The 14,603-nt window shown below is 38.1% G+C and overlaps 1 protein-coding gene across 4 annotated transcripts in view; it reads left to right on the plus strand.

The window, feature by feature from the left end:
- Window positions 1-14,603, plus strand: part of plxnb1b (plexin b1b) — a 207,681-nt gene that overhangs the window by 100,753 nt on the left and 92,325 nt on the right. For 3 of the 4 annotated variants that reach the window (XM_021321950.2, XM_021321952.2, XM_021321953.2), the window contains exon 3: window positions 2,035-2,091. The exons of the other annotated variant lie outside the window; for it this stretch is intronic. The gene's annotated coding sequence lies outside the window, so the exon portion shown is untranslated. The remainder of the gene's footprint in view (window positions 1-2,034; window positions 2,092-14,603) is intronic. 4 annotated transcript variants of the gene reach the window in all.

Consider the following 14,603-nt stretch of genomic DNA (forward strand, 5'->3'; position numbering starts at 1 on the left):
AAACACATTTGGTCCAACAAGGCTGGAAGCATACAGCTGTGGTCAAAACTATTCTAAGAGCTCATGTGGGCACTACCAGAGCTGCTGGGACACAGCACACCAGTGTCACAGGTTGTGTTTAGTCAATTATCCCCAGGATAAGTTACTGGAGCCTCTGGTGGATCAGCAGAGCTATTGAATGGAAAAACGTAACTTATTTATTCCTTTTTCTACTTCTTGCTTCATGCTGACAATTTGTAATGTTTACTTTTGCAGCACCAAATAAAATGTGCATTTAACCACTTACAGATGTAAATCTAAAAGCCAAAATTTCAGTTTTGTACTACTGGCTGGCTTACTGTTACTATTATCGTCTTTGTATCTCTGGCTCGAACGTAGTCGGAGAAAAGAAAACTGTGTTAGGTAGCCCCTCACTCATGTCCCTCAGAGCGCCCACAACAATTTCACCTGTTGGGACAGCCCCAGTTGATGAGTCCTGATGTGAACCCTGAACATCTACTTACAGCCATGTCTTTCTTCATGTGGGCATGACTCTGCAGGCTACTACGCCATCATTAAGCTTTCTTACTGAGATTTTCCTGATTTTCTTTGTTTGAATCACACTACAGCACTGTACTGCAGAATTAATGTCTTTTTTGAATAATGTTTAAGCAGTGTTATTCCATTTCTTTCTTAAATTTAATTTAAATCAAAAGAACAGAAGTAACAACACAATATTACAGCTAAACTTCTTAAAGTAACAAACTTACAAGGTTGTTGCTTTGCCCCGTTCTGGTCTACATTATACAGAAATGATAATGTTGCCGAGGGAGGAAATGCATGCACTCCGGAAGTCAAAACCACCAGTCCTGTGTATCGCCTCTGTCTTGTATCCAGGCCCATCCTGTCTCACCAGGGCGATCTCTTTAGGACCGTAAAGTTTAACAGCTGTGGGAACTTCCTACCCACACAGAGGCAAGTGGCTCTCCTCAGACCACTAAAACATATTAAAGAAAAGCTCAATGTCATCCCACTGATGGACTAGATTCCTTAAATGGACCTGATCTTTGTTACCCAGGGAATTCTTCCCATATTTTTTTTCATGGTTTTTGAAAAGATTCCAGGATGATTGTTATCAACTTCCTCCTCCCCCTCTTGCTGGTTAGCTGGGTTAAAATTATTGCTGTTAAGATGAGCAGCAGTTGTTAAGGATTTCTCTATAAATAAGTTCTTGACAGCCAGCCAGAGAGGCCTATCCAGCTCCAACAGACCGATTGATGCTGCAGCTGAGGGAATGCACCAGCACAGTGTTGGCATGGTAACTCCTGCTAATACCTTGACACATGGCAAGGGGGTGGGGTGTTAAAAGTTTAGCTAAAGCACAGACGTTTGTTGAACAAGGGTGGCCTAGTGCTACACTCTACACTGTTAAGATCCCGTGTCCACTCTCTTTCAAGCAAACACCAAAATAAATGTATATGTAATATTGTCCAGATTATTATTTAGGCATCCTTGGATACTAGCCATGATCTTTAATGCTATACCCAGGGATCAGATGCCAGGCTGAACAGCTCAAAAATAGTAACAGTACTGCTTTTAATACCATCGTTACTCTGCTGTCAATTTAGAGCTTGCTGTTTCTGGCTAACTTGAAACTATGTAGTTACCTTTGTTTATGAGGAATTCACTTCTTGTATGCCTCTTAATGTGGTGCCATGCATGCTGTGAGGCAGCATTATTTTCAATGCAACGCTCCCTATTTTTTAAGAGAGGGACTGAAAGGGTAGCAACACATTTCAAGCATGCTGACACTCGCAGCTTTCTTGTTCAGTGATCCAAATTTCAATCCGTTGTGGTGTTAATGACGGTTTTCACGTCTTTGTTGCACAAAAAAAAAATCAAGTTTGGACTAGCATAAGTATCACAGATGATGGTATTGTTTTATTTTATGCGGCATTGTGGGCTAAAAAACTCGCTCCTATCATAAATGACATGGAATTTCTTCAACATCTACCAAACTCAGATAAATTAACTGTATTCCCTTCATGTGTGCAGGTGTGGGTCCCAGGTCGGTCCCTGTCATGAATTGGCTTGGAGGTGACTCATGACGTGGTGAGTGGATTGCACAGTAAGCACCTGTCCTTTTTGGTTCCTGGAACCTGGAGTGTGAACCAAGCACCATAGATGTTCTATGGTATACGCATTTGGTGTATGGCCTACTGCTGGCCTCTTAATTCAGTTTTCATGGAACGTTTTTTTTTTCTTAGTCAGTAAAGAGATATAGTTCAGCTTAGGTTTGGAAGCAATGCCAACTTTGTAAGGATAAACTTTGTCTAAAATCAGACGGAAAAAGGCCTTAGACCTTCAACAGCTTAATACCACATCTGGCAGCCTTTGATGATAATAAACAAGCTTTCAGGGCTAGTTTTAGTTCCATGTTTTATATAGTGCAATATCACATCATAAATCACATCACATGAGAAATATCTCAAGGTCCTTTTTTGTCTGATTCTATTAAACCACAACTCTTGTCAATTTAGTTTTTTGTTGCTGAAATTTAGGGTTTCAAACAAATAATCCACATACGATTAATGGTTGATTATATTTTATTTCATCCGATTAACTGATAATGTCCACTTAGATGGACCTTATTATTACCGGTTTTCACAAGAGGGCGATGCCAGTAATTCTAAAGTGGAGGAAGACCACCATGACGGACGCAACATGAAGCTTTCTAAACGGAGTCCAGTGTGGGATTATTTTTGCATTGTTTTATGTCAACAAGGATGCAAAAATGCTCTTTATGCAGTTCTGTTTTTTTTTATAAATAAACACTCATCAAGCTCCTTAAGTTGTCAACTAAATGGCTTCCATTTTAGCCATGCTGCGTGACGGAGCAGCAACGACGTCTCAGCTAAAACTCACTGATGTGCTCAGATGACACAAAAGCAGAGTGTATTACGCTAAAAATGGTAACATGATAGAAAAAGATGGTTGATGGTGAGCAATTTTTGTGGGGATTATAAGTGTTTCATATATTTTATTTTATTCAACTTATTTGGGTCTATTCAGTAACCTGATAGAATCCAGTTTTGTTATATTACATTAAATAGTTTAATAATGTTAGAAAATCACAGTTTTTTTATTCAGTCAGTATTTAATACAGATGACACATTAAATTATTAAAATATAATGATGTGCCACTTGTAAAATTCAGCATATTGTAAAAAACAATTAACCCAGCATGTTATTCTGATTCTGATGGAAAGACTCTCTGGATACAAGAGAAAACTAGGGTTTTTAAGAAAATCGCTGCTTATCAATTGATAAGATCAGTCAACTTTAGATTGACTCATTAATCGATAACTTGCATCCCTAACAGCTACAGCTTACAGTGTTTGCTCACATATTACATATGATGTACTGTTGCAATAATGGGTCCCCTCGTCTGCTGTGCCCTGTGACTTTCTAATTAATTATATTCAGTTTATTTGTATAGCGCCAATTCACAACACGTCTCAAGGCTCTTTACAAAAGAAAAACTGATCATTTAAATCATAAAGACAGAGTCAAAGTCCATACATTCCACATAGATCATAGTTATCAAATGATGCAGTTAAGTTTAGTTTATGATTTTAACTGGCTCAAAAGTTTTCTATCTAAGGAAACCAGCAGACCTGCACCATTCCCTTCTCCAAACATGGAGAAGCAGCATTTAGTTCCTATGCTCCAATTATCTGGAACAAACTTCCAGAAAACTGTAAAGATGTGGAAAACCTTAGTTCCTTTAAATCAAGATTAAAAACACATTTGTTTAAAATTGCCTTCAACTGTCCTAGTTAACTGAATCCCCACTTTTTTGTTCTATTTTCTATCTATATTTTATTCCTACTTGCTTTTATTCTGTTTTATTTTGCTATATTTTAATCATGTAAAGCACTTTGCATTGTCTTTGTACTGAATTGTGCTATATAAATAAATTTGCCTTGCCTTGCCTTGCCTTGCCTCCTGGATGAGCATGGAGTGATATCTGGCAGCATTGCATTGTGTCCAAGTGTTATGTAGTAATGCTACTAGGTTATACAGCTGCTGCAGTACAGCATCTATGCACATGCAACATTATGAGCAGGAGGCTGATTGCTAGGGTTTGTGTAATTGTAGAGCATGGACCATCACAGCTACTGAAGCATAACTCTGTCGATGGAAAGGTAATGACTGATTAGAGATGTCTGTGTTTACTTATTGTGTGTGTGTGTGTGTGTGTGTGTGTGTGTGTGTGTGTTCTTGCTGCCAAGTAACAACATTTTTGCACATATTACTAGTAAAGTGAGGACTTTGATGTAAAGTTAGGAAATCTTTTTTTGGCCCTCCATTTTTTTGGGGGCTAGGATTTAGGTTTAGGACTAGTGTCATTTAGGTTTAGGGTTAGGTATATACTGGTAAAGGTTAGGTTTAGGATTAGGGTTAGGCCATAGAAAGGGGGTAAAATGAATGGAAGTCAAAGGAAGTCTAGGCACAGACCTCAGTAAGAATTAAAGACAAGGATGTGTGTTCCTATAATAAAGAACCTCCATAGAATTGTTGATGTACCCAGTGATGTTGCTAATTAGAAACTTGCTTTAACTCCCACCCCCGACCCTGTTCTGAGAATGAGTGTGTGTTGAATTGTTGGTAGCAACTATAATTAATGACTGCCTCATCCTTTGCTGCCTTTGCTCCCTCTCTATGGTTTATTTTCAGTTGTCACATTCCATCAGTGCTCAGTGACCACTGAACCTTGCTGCCACTTGTTTTTAATGGGTTCGGCAAATGTTCTTTATGTTTAATACACTTTTCTACGTGAGTCGTTTTCAGCCCAGGATTGGCACTTTAGCAGTTCTTCATCATCCTTACTGATGTTCTCCTCCGTCCTTCAGTTTGAAGGAAAACTGAACTGGAAATACACTGAATGAAACTGAAAGGGTGGAGTCGGTGAAGTGGATGATGCCTCAGTTGGATGTGTTTCCCAAGAATGCTGTTAATGCAGATTTTTGCTTGATTTTACCCTGCTGGTCCGATCTGTATGCTACCAAGTTCATAAAGACTGCTTAGACCTTAGAGCTGTAAAATCTAAGTAAAGACATTTAGACGTTAAACCATTCCCTGATCACATATTCAGAAACCTATGTGCAATGTTTCTACGGTACAGAGATGTCCCAGAAGAGGATATTTTGCACATGCAATGAGACAAGGTAGACAACATTGTGAAAAAACACTGTTGATAAATATCCACTCAGTGAACAACAACATTCCACACATGACACGGTTCACAGGACTCAAATTTTTGTCTATTTTTAATTTTATTGTATTTTAGTAGATTTTTTTGCACCTAGGCTTTTAGACTTGTTTTCTTCTTGGTTCTGGAGCTAAAGTTTGAATTGCATAAACCCTAACAGCGCTTTGTTCCTTCCTTTTCAGCATTGTTTTGGAGAATAATAGCAAAAATATGCCGCTTTTTACGTGCCTTAGAGTAGTTTTTTTTGTCCACAAAGCATTCCCCTTATGCACTGCGGTGTAATGTCACAATCTATTTTTAGCAACTGGGGAAAGCGCTATTACTGCCAACTCACCTGCTCACCTGTCACTCTCCTTATTTATACCTGCTTCACTCAACTGCTCTCTTCCAGAACGACTCGTGTTGTCCAGTTGCCTGCATGTTGGTCCAGCCTTAAAGCTAAACACACGAGGATCCATCTTGTCCCGCTCCAGTCTCAATCGTTTGGGACTGAACCAAAAATGGTTCGGATCAATCACGTTGCAGTATTATAGTTTAAGGCGGGCCATACCAACTGTGGCAAAAGCAGTAGCTACCAAGCCCACAGCCAAACCACAATAAACATGGCAGCGCAGGAGGATGCAGGCGTAGCTTGTTTAAAGGTTGTTTAAAAGTGCAGTAATGAAAAGAAATGAACCATAGCCATTGATCACAAATTTACCATTATTTTATTTTTCTAAACAATATGTATGTTTTTTTAATTAAACAAAGATACTATTTTATTCAAAATAAACACAGACATTTTATTTATACAATATTAGTAACTGAAATATTAATACTGATAAGATAAAAGATGATAAATGGCAGGTCCAGGATGATGTTCTATGTTATATTTTCCACTCTGATCACTCAGGTTTTCTATGAATTCCTTCTACTTACCATATTTTTTGGACTATAAGGGGCACTTAAAATCCTTAAATTTTCTCAAAAATTAATGATGCGCCTTATAATGTGGAGTGCCTATATATGATTAAAGTTGTGCTTACTGAGCGATATTTTTTTGTTGTACAATGCACTCAAAAATCTGTTAAAATATGTAAGTACAACTTTGGTAAGCAACGAAGCCACTCCGCTTAATGGATATTCGGAGCATTACGGTAGTGTCACTACCTGATCGGACCCCTGAGCTGTCTACAAGACTGCCTGTATTGTCGAAATTAGAAGTGCATTCATGTAAGGCTGCCCATGCGCGGAGTACACACAAGCAACAATAAACCTAGTAAGTTAATTCAATATGAAAGTTCCGTTTATTTTGGCGTTATGTTAGAAACAGGGCAGTGTTGTCCAACCACTCTCTCCTTCCAACAGAGACGATAGTTCTCCCTTTCTGGAGAGAGCGGTGTTAAGGAGGAAACACACCAGACGCATTGCAATGTGCAGCAACTCTGTATACCTGCATCCTGCGCTTAGGTTAGCTTTTAATTTTAATCCGTCTGAATGTACACCAGAAGCATAATGCTACGCAACACCTAAATTAGATTAATGTTCTAATTTCAGACGGGAATACGCTCCTATTTGGCAGGGAATAAACGTGAAAACATCCTGTTCACTTTCGGATGTATCCCAAAATAAAAGTTGTCGAAAATAAAGCGACATGGACTTGTCACAACTTGTAGTTGTGACAAGCTAACAAACTAAAATATATGATTTCTAGTTGGATATGGTCAAGACACGTACTTTTAGGAGATCAAAACTTAGGATATATTACTGATAATTTAATACCTGTTGTTATTACCACTTTAATGTACGTCAATACATGTGTATATAAGTCACCGTGAATGTACATAAGACATCCTAAATCTCTGCTTTATTTCCTTTTTTTATTTTTATTTTTCTTATTTTTTTGATCCACTGTATATATGTGGTCACACTGTATATACCTGATGCACCTTTTCCTCCTTTTGGCACCTTCTTCTGATTATTTATTACTGAGCTGATGTGACAAGTGAATTTCTCCAACGTGAGATCAATAAAGCCTATCTTATCTCCAGAATCAGAATCAGGAATACTTTAATAATCCCAGAGGGAAATTGCTGTTTCAGTACAACCGCCATAACATAACAAACATCACAAACATTTCAGGAAGAGACAATTTACTGAGGCCTTGCTGCCAAGGAACTGCCTTACACGGTGCCCACATGGCGCTGCCATTACTCTGTGGAAAAATAGAGGCCACAAAAAAAGGAAGGTGGGAGGGAAAAAAACATAATTCATACTTTATCCTATAACAGGATACAGTTTGAGATATCAAAAACCTCTTGCACAAAAAGCACAAATAAGATAAGACACATATAGCAGAAGGTAAACATTTGAGACTAGTCGCATGTAAGTTCATCAGTTTATATGAGCATTAGTTATGTGTGTCTGTTTGGGTGAAAGTGTTTATATTTCCGTGAACACTCTCCAGAGGCCATTGTCCTTGATGTTATCAGCCGGCCAACAGTTCAGAAAGCATCCGCAGATGTCAGCGGGGGAGGAGGTAGCAGGGTAGAGTTCTGAGCACTCTACGCGATAACAAACCAGGAGTAGAGATAGGGAGGCATAGACCAAAAATGTTATTTGTTATGAGACAAGCTGCACTGACTTTCCTGTCAGCTTTTGCTGGCTCCAAATGTTAAAAAACAATTTTCCAAATTGTTGGGCTTTTCCGCGCTTCACTTCGAGATTTTATCCCATCTCCCCTTTGAGTTCAACCACCGAAGCCAGTCTGCGTACCAGCACATCCAGCTTTTGGCTCTGCTCCTCCGCCTTCCAGAACTGTCCGTTTACCGCCTTAGTGAGCGCGTCATATGCAGCCGGCAGCCTGATCAATGCCAAATGGCTACCAACATCCACTGTATTTGCTGATACATCAAAAATCCACCAAATCCAATAAGTAGAAATCCAAGTATCCTGAATCCAAACATGCAAACGTTTCAAACGTCCAGGAATGACAAAGTCGAAAGACACACCGTTTTCCATCCAAAAATATAGGGTGTATCCCACAAAATGAGTCAAATCAGGACCGGACGGGTCCCCCTTTCGTTGCCTACCCGTCGAAATTTCTTTTTATCAATAGCATTGAGAGACCAGCTTACCAGATCCATGTTTTCAGAGTTCGGTTGATATGAAGAAAGTGCTCAGAAAGACAAGACAAAACAAGACAGAGCAGCAGGAGAGGGGGAGGGGGGGGGGGTGAAAGCTGGAGAGGAGAGAAAAACACGACCGACCTCAAAGAGAGACAGAACAGAAATCTTATCTTATACCTTACCCATATATTACTGATCATTTGTCGTTCTTTAATTACTTACCCATGACGTACACAGCCAGTGTATTTCCTCCTTATATTGACCAGTTCTCATTTCTCTAATGAAAACTGGGGACGTCTCTAATTTTGTTAAGCACAGAATCTCTGCCTGAGGGTTGGTTTGTTTTGTCTGAACTGCAACGCCGACGAAGGGGGGCTAGAAAGGTGCATTCAGCAAAGTTCCACTACGTCGGGACAGTAGCAGGACCGGGTAAATATCTCTTGTTGCGCTTAACTTTTTTTTTTACTCCATCATGATACATTGAAATCGGGGATATTTTCAAGGACACCTTTTGCTGGGAACAGGTCATCCAAAACTGGGTCTGTCCCCGGGAATCGGGGCCATCAGGTCACCCTACCAGAGGGGCCTGATGGCGAAGAATATGTAATGCGCCTTATAATCCGGTGCGTTTTGTAGTCTGAAAAAATAGGGTAGCTTCAGTTTCTTCTTTGATATTAGTTGAATTATTAACAGCAATTAGTTTGTATGCATTTCGCAAATTTTACCCATTATAGCCATGGAACGATAATTCCTCATATCTTTACTCTTACTTGCTGTCAAATTTCATTGGACCCCCCCCCATCGTTCTCTTTATTTATTCAATGTTTTTTATTAAAAAAAAAATATCCAAAGTTGCTGTCCCTTGTTAAAACAACTCACCTTCTTTCCAAACTTGTTGGTTTGATCATTGTTTCATGAAATTAACTTTCCAGTCAGGCCATTCTATGCTTTGTGAGGTTCTGGTCTTTCTCATTATTAAATGCCCAATCCTATGAAGCTCCAGATCTCGGAACAGAAAGGCATCCTTTAACAGAGGCGCAAGAACTTCTTGCTGAAGGATCAAAGCAATTTTCCTGTTTAGGTTTCATCATTTTTGGAATGTTGTCTCTTAATCAACACGCTTGAGCTCCCTGTCTTTGCTTGTGAAGAGACCGGACGCTCATATAAGTTTCAGTTTTTTGGAAGGGAGCGGGGGGGTCTTTGGCCTTTTGCCAAGCTGTTACCCTCATTCCCACATTCGGAAGATTTACCCTAACAAAGCAGGCATTCTGAAGCCCTGTATGGTAGAGAAAGAGCTCTGTGCATGTGTTTGTGTGTTGAATGAGTGAGCTCTCCACTGCTCGGATGAATGGTGTCTTTTTCACTCTGTTTTCAACTTTTGTCCAACTCCTCATCCTATAAGCTTCAAGCAGATCTGCCTGAACTTGCAAGAGATCCATTTCGCCAGTGATGGAATGCAGAAAGTCAGACAAAATCATGTTGAAGGTGGAAAACGGGGTGGAGATGACATGCGCCATGTACCAAGTATTGAAATAAAAAGAGGATTTGGTGCAATTTAGCTGTAAAAGCTAGACACCATTTCATGTCCTTTCACTTTGAGAACATGGAACCAGAGTCACATGTAAAAACATGAATAATCTTTTCAGCTTCCCCTGCTATTCTTTTTTCCAATCATTTTTTTTTTCAGGGACACAATTCAGTTTACAAATGATAACCATCCAGTAACCCATCCTCATATTTTTTCCCGCTTTCCCTTTGTCTTACTTATGTCACTATTAATAAATATGTTTTCTACTTATTCAACAGTACACTTCTACTTAATAGTGGGTGGAGTGTTTGTTTGGTAGTCTTAGCTAATAGCATCTGGAAATTGTACCCGTTTCCTGCCAATTAACCAAATTATCTTCCAACCACCAACTATCTGTACTCTCTATTGATAACAAAAATTAAGCACCTTTAAATGAATTAGTTAATACTCAGAGGAAAATATAAAAGTATAGCAACTGAGCACAAGATTAATAAGGTATCAGTAAGAACCCCAAATGTGAAATAAACCACGGGATGATTTGTGTAATGCAGGGTTTTAATTATGGAGGAACAAGTCTTCCATTTTTAAAAATAAATACATAAATAAATAAATGCTCAATACATAAATAAGCATACAATTAATTGCCACCAAAAATACAATAAACAAATAAATGTAGGTAGAAATTAAATTATACAGTGAGACATATGTATATATCTCTTTTAATTAGCTTCTTTATTTATTTGCCTTTGTAATAATTACCTTATTTATTTATTGTCCGTTATAACTTCAACTTTATTTATTAATTACTTATTTTTTTAAGTATTTATTTATGTGCATGTTATATTTTTCCGTTTTATTCTTCCTTTGTATTTTTTTACCCTATAGATTTCTGTGATGCTATTTATTCCGTATCTTGTGATGACCTATGACAAAACTAATATAAAATCATGCCACTAAATAACATCTTTGTTATTTGTTTTTATCCCATTTTAGCTATTTTCAATTTTTAAGATTTTTTCAAAGACAAAAGTTGGCTGAAGTAGTATAACAATTTTAAAAAGAATTTGAGTGAGTGGGTCACATGACCTGGAAGCTATTGAAGAAATATCAATTATTTTTATAATAGAAAATCTTTAAAAAAAACCAAACAAAGGCTTAAAATGGAATAAAAACGAGTGTGCCTCATCAGGCTAATGTAGTAGAACAATTTCACAAAGAATTTGAGTGAGTGGGTCACATGACCTGGAAGCTATTGAAGAAAAGTCCCAATTTATGTCTTTAAAAATATCTTTAAAAATTGAAAATAGCTAAAAAAAATTAATAAAAACAAGTGCTCCTCACAGATTTTATCTACTGGCATCAATTTATTTTAGTTTCATCTTAGCTGGTCACAAGATAAATGTATTGATTTTTGTTTCTCAAGAGTTCTTGGTTCAAAGATTTTTTGACGGTCCCTAACTGCACCACTGTTTGAGGGAGCACCTGAGAAACGTTGGCCGAAATCGGAGTCCCTCAACCTGATCAACCGTCAGCTAGATCCTGCTGACTCGGCGGAGCTTGAATGTCCAATATCCAACTTCAAACCAACTTCACCGCTGTTGATCCAGCTGCTGGATTTTACCCTCATGTGCTGCGTGCGAGGGATAAACAGTGGGGAAAATGCATAAAAAAGACTTTAAAGGGCTCCTTTACAGAAGGAATAATGGGTCTGAGCTGAAGCCCCTGATTTTACAAGTTCCTTAAAAAGTCTGCATCTAAATTACATGTAATTTTGCACACCTGAATTCAAGCGCATGGCAGCAGCCCACCCCCTGACTCTGAGGGAAGGGAGGAGAGAGGAGCAGACACAGCGCACGTAGTTAAAAAAAAGCACGATAAATAAAAACGAAACTTATTAACAGACTAATTGCCGTTTTAGAATGCATCTGGTTAGGAGAACTGTTTTCTGATCCAGCGTGCAGCCATGACTGGTTCTGAATGAAGGCTTTATCTGGGAGACGCTCAAAAAAATCATGACTCTGATCGCTCTCTCTGCTGCTCTGTTACTTGCAGCAGAAATAACATTTGAAAGAAGCTGAACCAGCTCCGCAGAAGGCGGGTCTAGACTGAGCTCTGGATGGACAGAACTGTGAACGGATCATCCGCAGCCCAGATGGGCTTCGTTATTTTTATGTTATTTTTTTATTTGGCACAAAGATTTACTCGCCATGTGACAGCTCTGAAATTCACTCGCCAAACGAGAAATTTACTCGATTTGGCGTCTGGCGAGTGTTAATTTCAGACCCTGCGTACAGCGTTTTTATTCTTCCAGTCTATTAGCAGCTTCCCTTAAGAGGTCGGACACTGAACGTCTGCCTGCTGAGTTTGACATTACTAAACAATGCTTCATGTCGGGGAAAAGCCATGTAGATTTGACCGATGCAGTAAAATGCTAACCAACCAATGGGAAGAAGTTGAGCCCTTAAGACACAGCCCCTCCTCATTTGCATAATGAGGCAGAAATGCATACAGAAATGTAAAAAGGACAGGCAGAAATAAATAGCATCACAGAAATCTATAGGGTAAAAAAATACAAAGGAAGAATAAAACAAACAAAATTATAACATGCACATAAATAAGTAATTAATAAATAAAGTTGAAGATTATAAAGGACTATAAATACATAAGGTAATTATTACAAAGGCGAATAAATAAAGAAGCTATTTAAAAGAGGTATATACATATTTATGTCTCACTGTATAATTTAATTTCTTCCTACATTTATTAGTTTATTGTATTTTTGGTGGCAATTAATTGTATGCTTATTTATTTGATCATTTATTTATTTATGTAAATATTTTTAAATATGGAAGACTTGATCCTCCATATTTAATACATATTACACACAAATATTAAGATGTGCTGAGTAACCTAAAGTCACTGTAGAGAAGCCTGTTGCACTCGTTCCTCTGTAGCATAAATGCCTTCTACTTTGTTATTACTATTATGAGGAAGAAGCGGATGAGGAGGAGTAATATTCACTTTCACACTGCCGTAGCATTGAGCCCCCCATCATAGCACACAGTGTCTTCTATATTTACAATAATGTAGTCTTTAGTATGAGACCCAGGGTTTCACTGACTTTGCAGGAATAAATGTAAAGGTAAATAAACAAAAATGGAAAAAAATAAAAAAAAGAATTTGCTAAGACATGCATTTTTAGGACAATGACAGTAATTCCAGTCGAATAAGCATAAAACCCCAAATAGCAGTAGAACAGAGTATGACAAAATAGAATGGCCATGTTCATTTATTGTTTTACAGAGATTTGGATCAAAAAAGAGTTTTCTCAGATGGATTCAGGTTCGCTACATGAGTAAGATGGCCATTATTTAAAAAAAATATAACTTGGTGATCTTGGAAACATCTGCTTACCTGGGAATGTGTCACAAATGTTACTCTTATTACCAACAGAGCCCTGGGCTATGTTGGGCTATGTATAGGCCTTATATACAAGCTTCTCTGGGAATACAGCTAGGGCAGACGGCACAGAGGATATCCTTGTATACTGATGATGTGATAATTTTCTTCAAAAAACCTATACATTTTCTTAATTTATTTTATCAAATTTAATTATTTGGACTGTATTATCATTGACAAGCGAAAAACACACTGGATCAATACATGACAATGTCCATATCAGTAACTGCTTATATAAGATCAGCATTAGTATATTACCTAATGTTTCATATCTCTCACCCACTTCATTTTCCAATGCATCCTATGTCTTATCTTAGGTTTAGCTTTAACTATAATGTCTTTAGAATTAGACATGTACTTGCATTCAGATTATTGTAATAAATCTAAAGGTACATAAACAAAAAAGCAAATAACGCCAGACTCATTTAGACATTGTTTCCTAGGTTGCAAATAAAATAAGTTAAAAGCTGAAATGACAACTGTCATGCAAAACTGGAGAACAGTAGAACTCAGTAGAGTGAGAAATATAGGCCCTGATGTCCGCCAGTAGCCTAAGCAGCATAACTATATAGGTAGCTCAGTGTAACATAAGCCACTCTAACTATAAGCTTTGTCAAAAGGGAATGTTTTAAGTCTAGTCTTAAAAATAGACGGGGTGTCTGCCTCACGGACCAAAACTTGGAGTTGGTTCCACAGGAGAGGAGCCTGATAGCTAAAGGATCTGCCTCCCATTCTACTTTTAGAGACTCTAGGAACCACCAGCAGACCTGCAGTCTGAGAGCGAAGTGCTCTGTTAGGAACATACGGGGTAATCGGAGCTCTGATATATGATGGAGCTTGATTGCTAAGGGCTTTATATGTTAGAAGAAGAATTTTAAATTCTATTCTTGATTTAACAGGAAGCCAATGAAGGGAAGTTAAAATAGGAGAAATATGATCCCTCTTGTTTATTTTTTATCAGAACCTTTGCTGCAGCATTTTGGATCAGCTGAAGACTTTGAACTGCATTTTGTGGACTTCCTGATAGTAAAGAATTACAATAGTCCAGCCTTGAAGTAACAAATACATGGACTAGTTTTTCAGCATCGCTCCTGCACAGAATATTTGTAATTTCGGCAATATTCCCGAGGTGAAAAAAGGAAACTCTGGAAAGCTGTTTATTATGGGATTTAAATGACATGTCTTGGTCAAAACTCATGATCAGTCGTGTATCATCAGAGTGAACAGCAAGGAGCTCAGGACGAAGCCCTGAGGG

Source organism: Fundulus heteroclitus, chromosome 20, assembly GCF_011125445.2.
Source record: "Fundulus heteroclitus isolate FHET01 chromosome 20, MU-UCD_Fhet_4.1, whole genome shotgun sequence".
NCBI lineage: Eukaryota > Metazoa > Chordata > Actinopteri > Cyprinodontiformes > Fundulidae > Fundulus > Fundulus heteroclitus.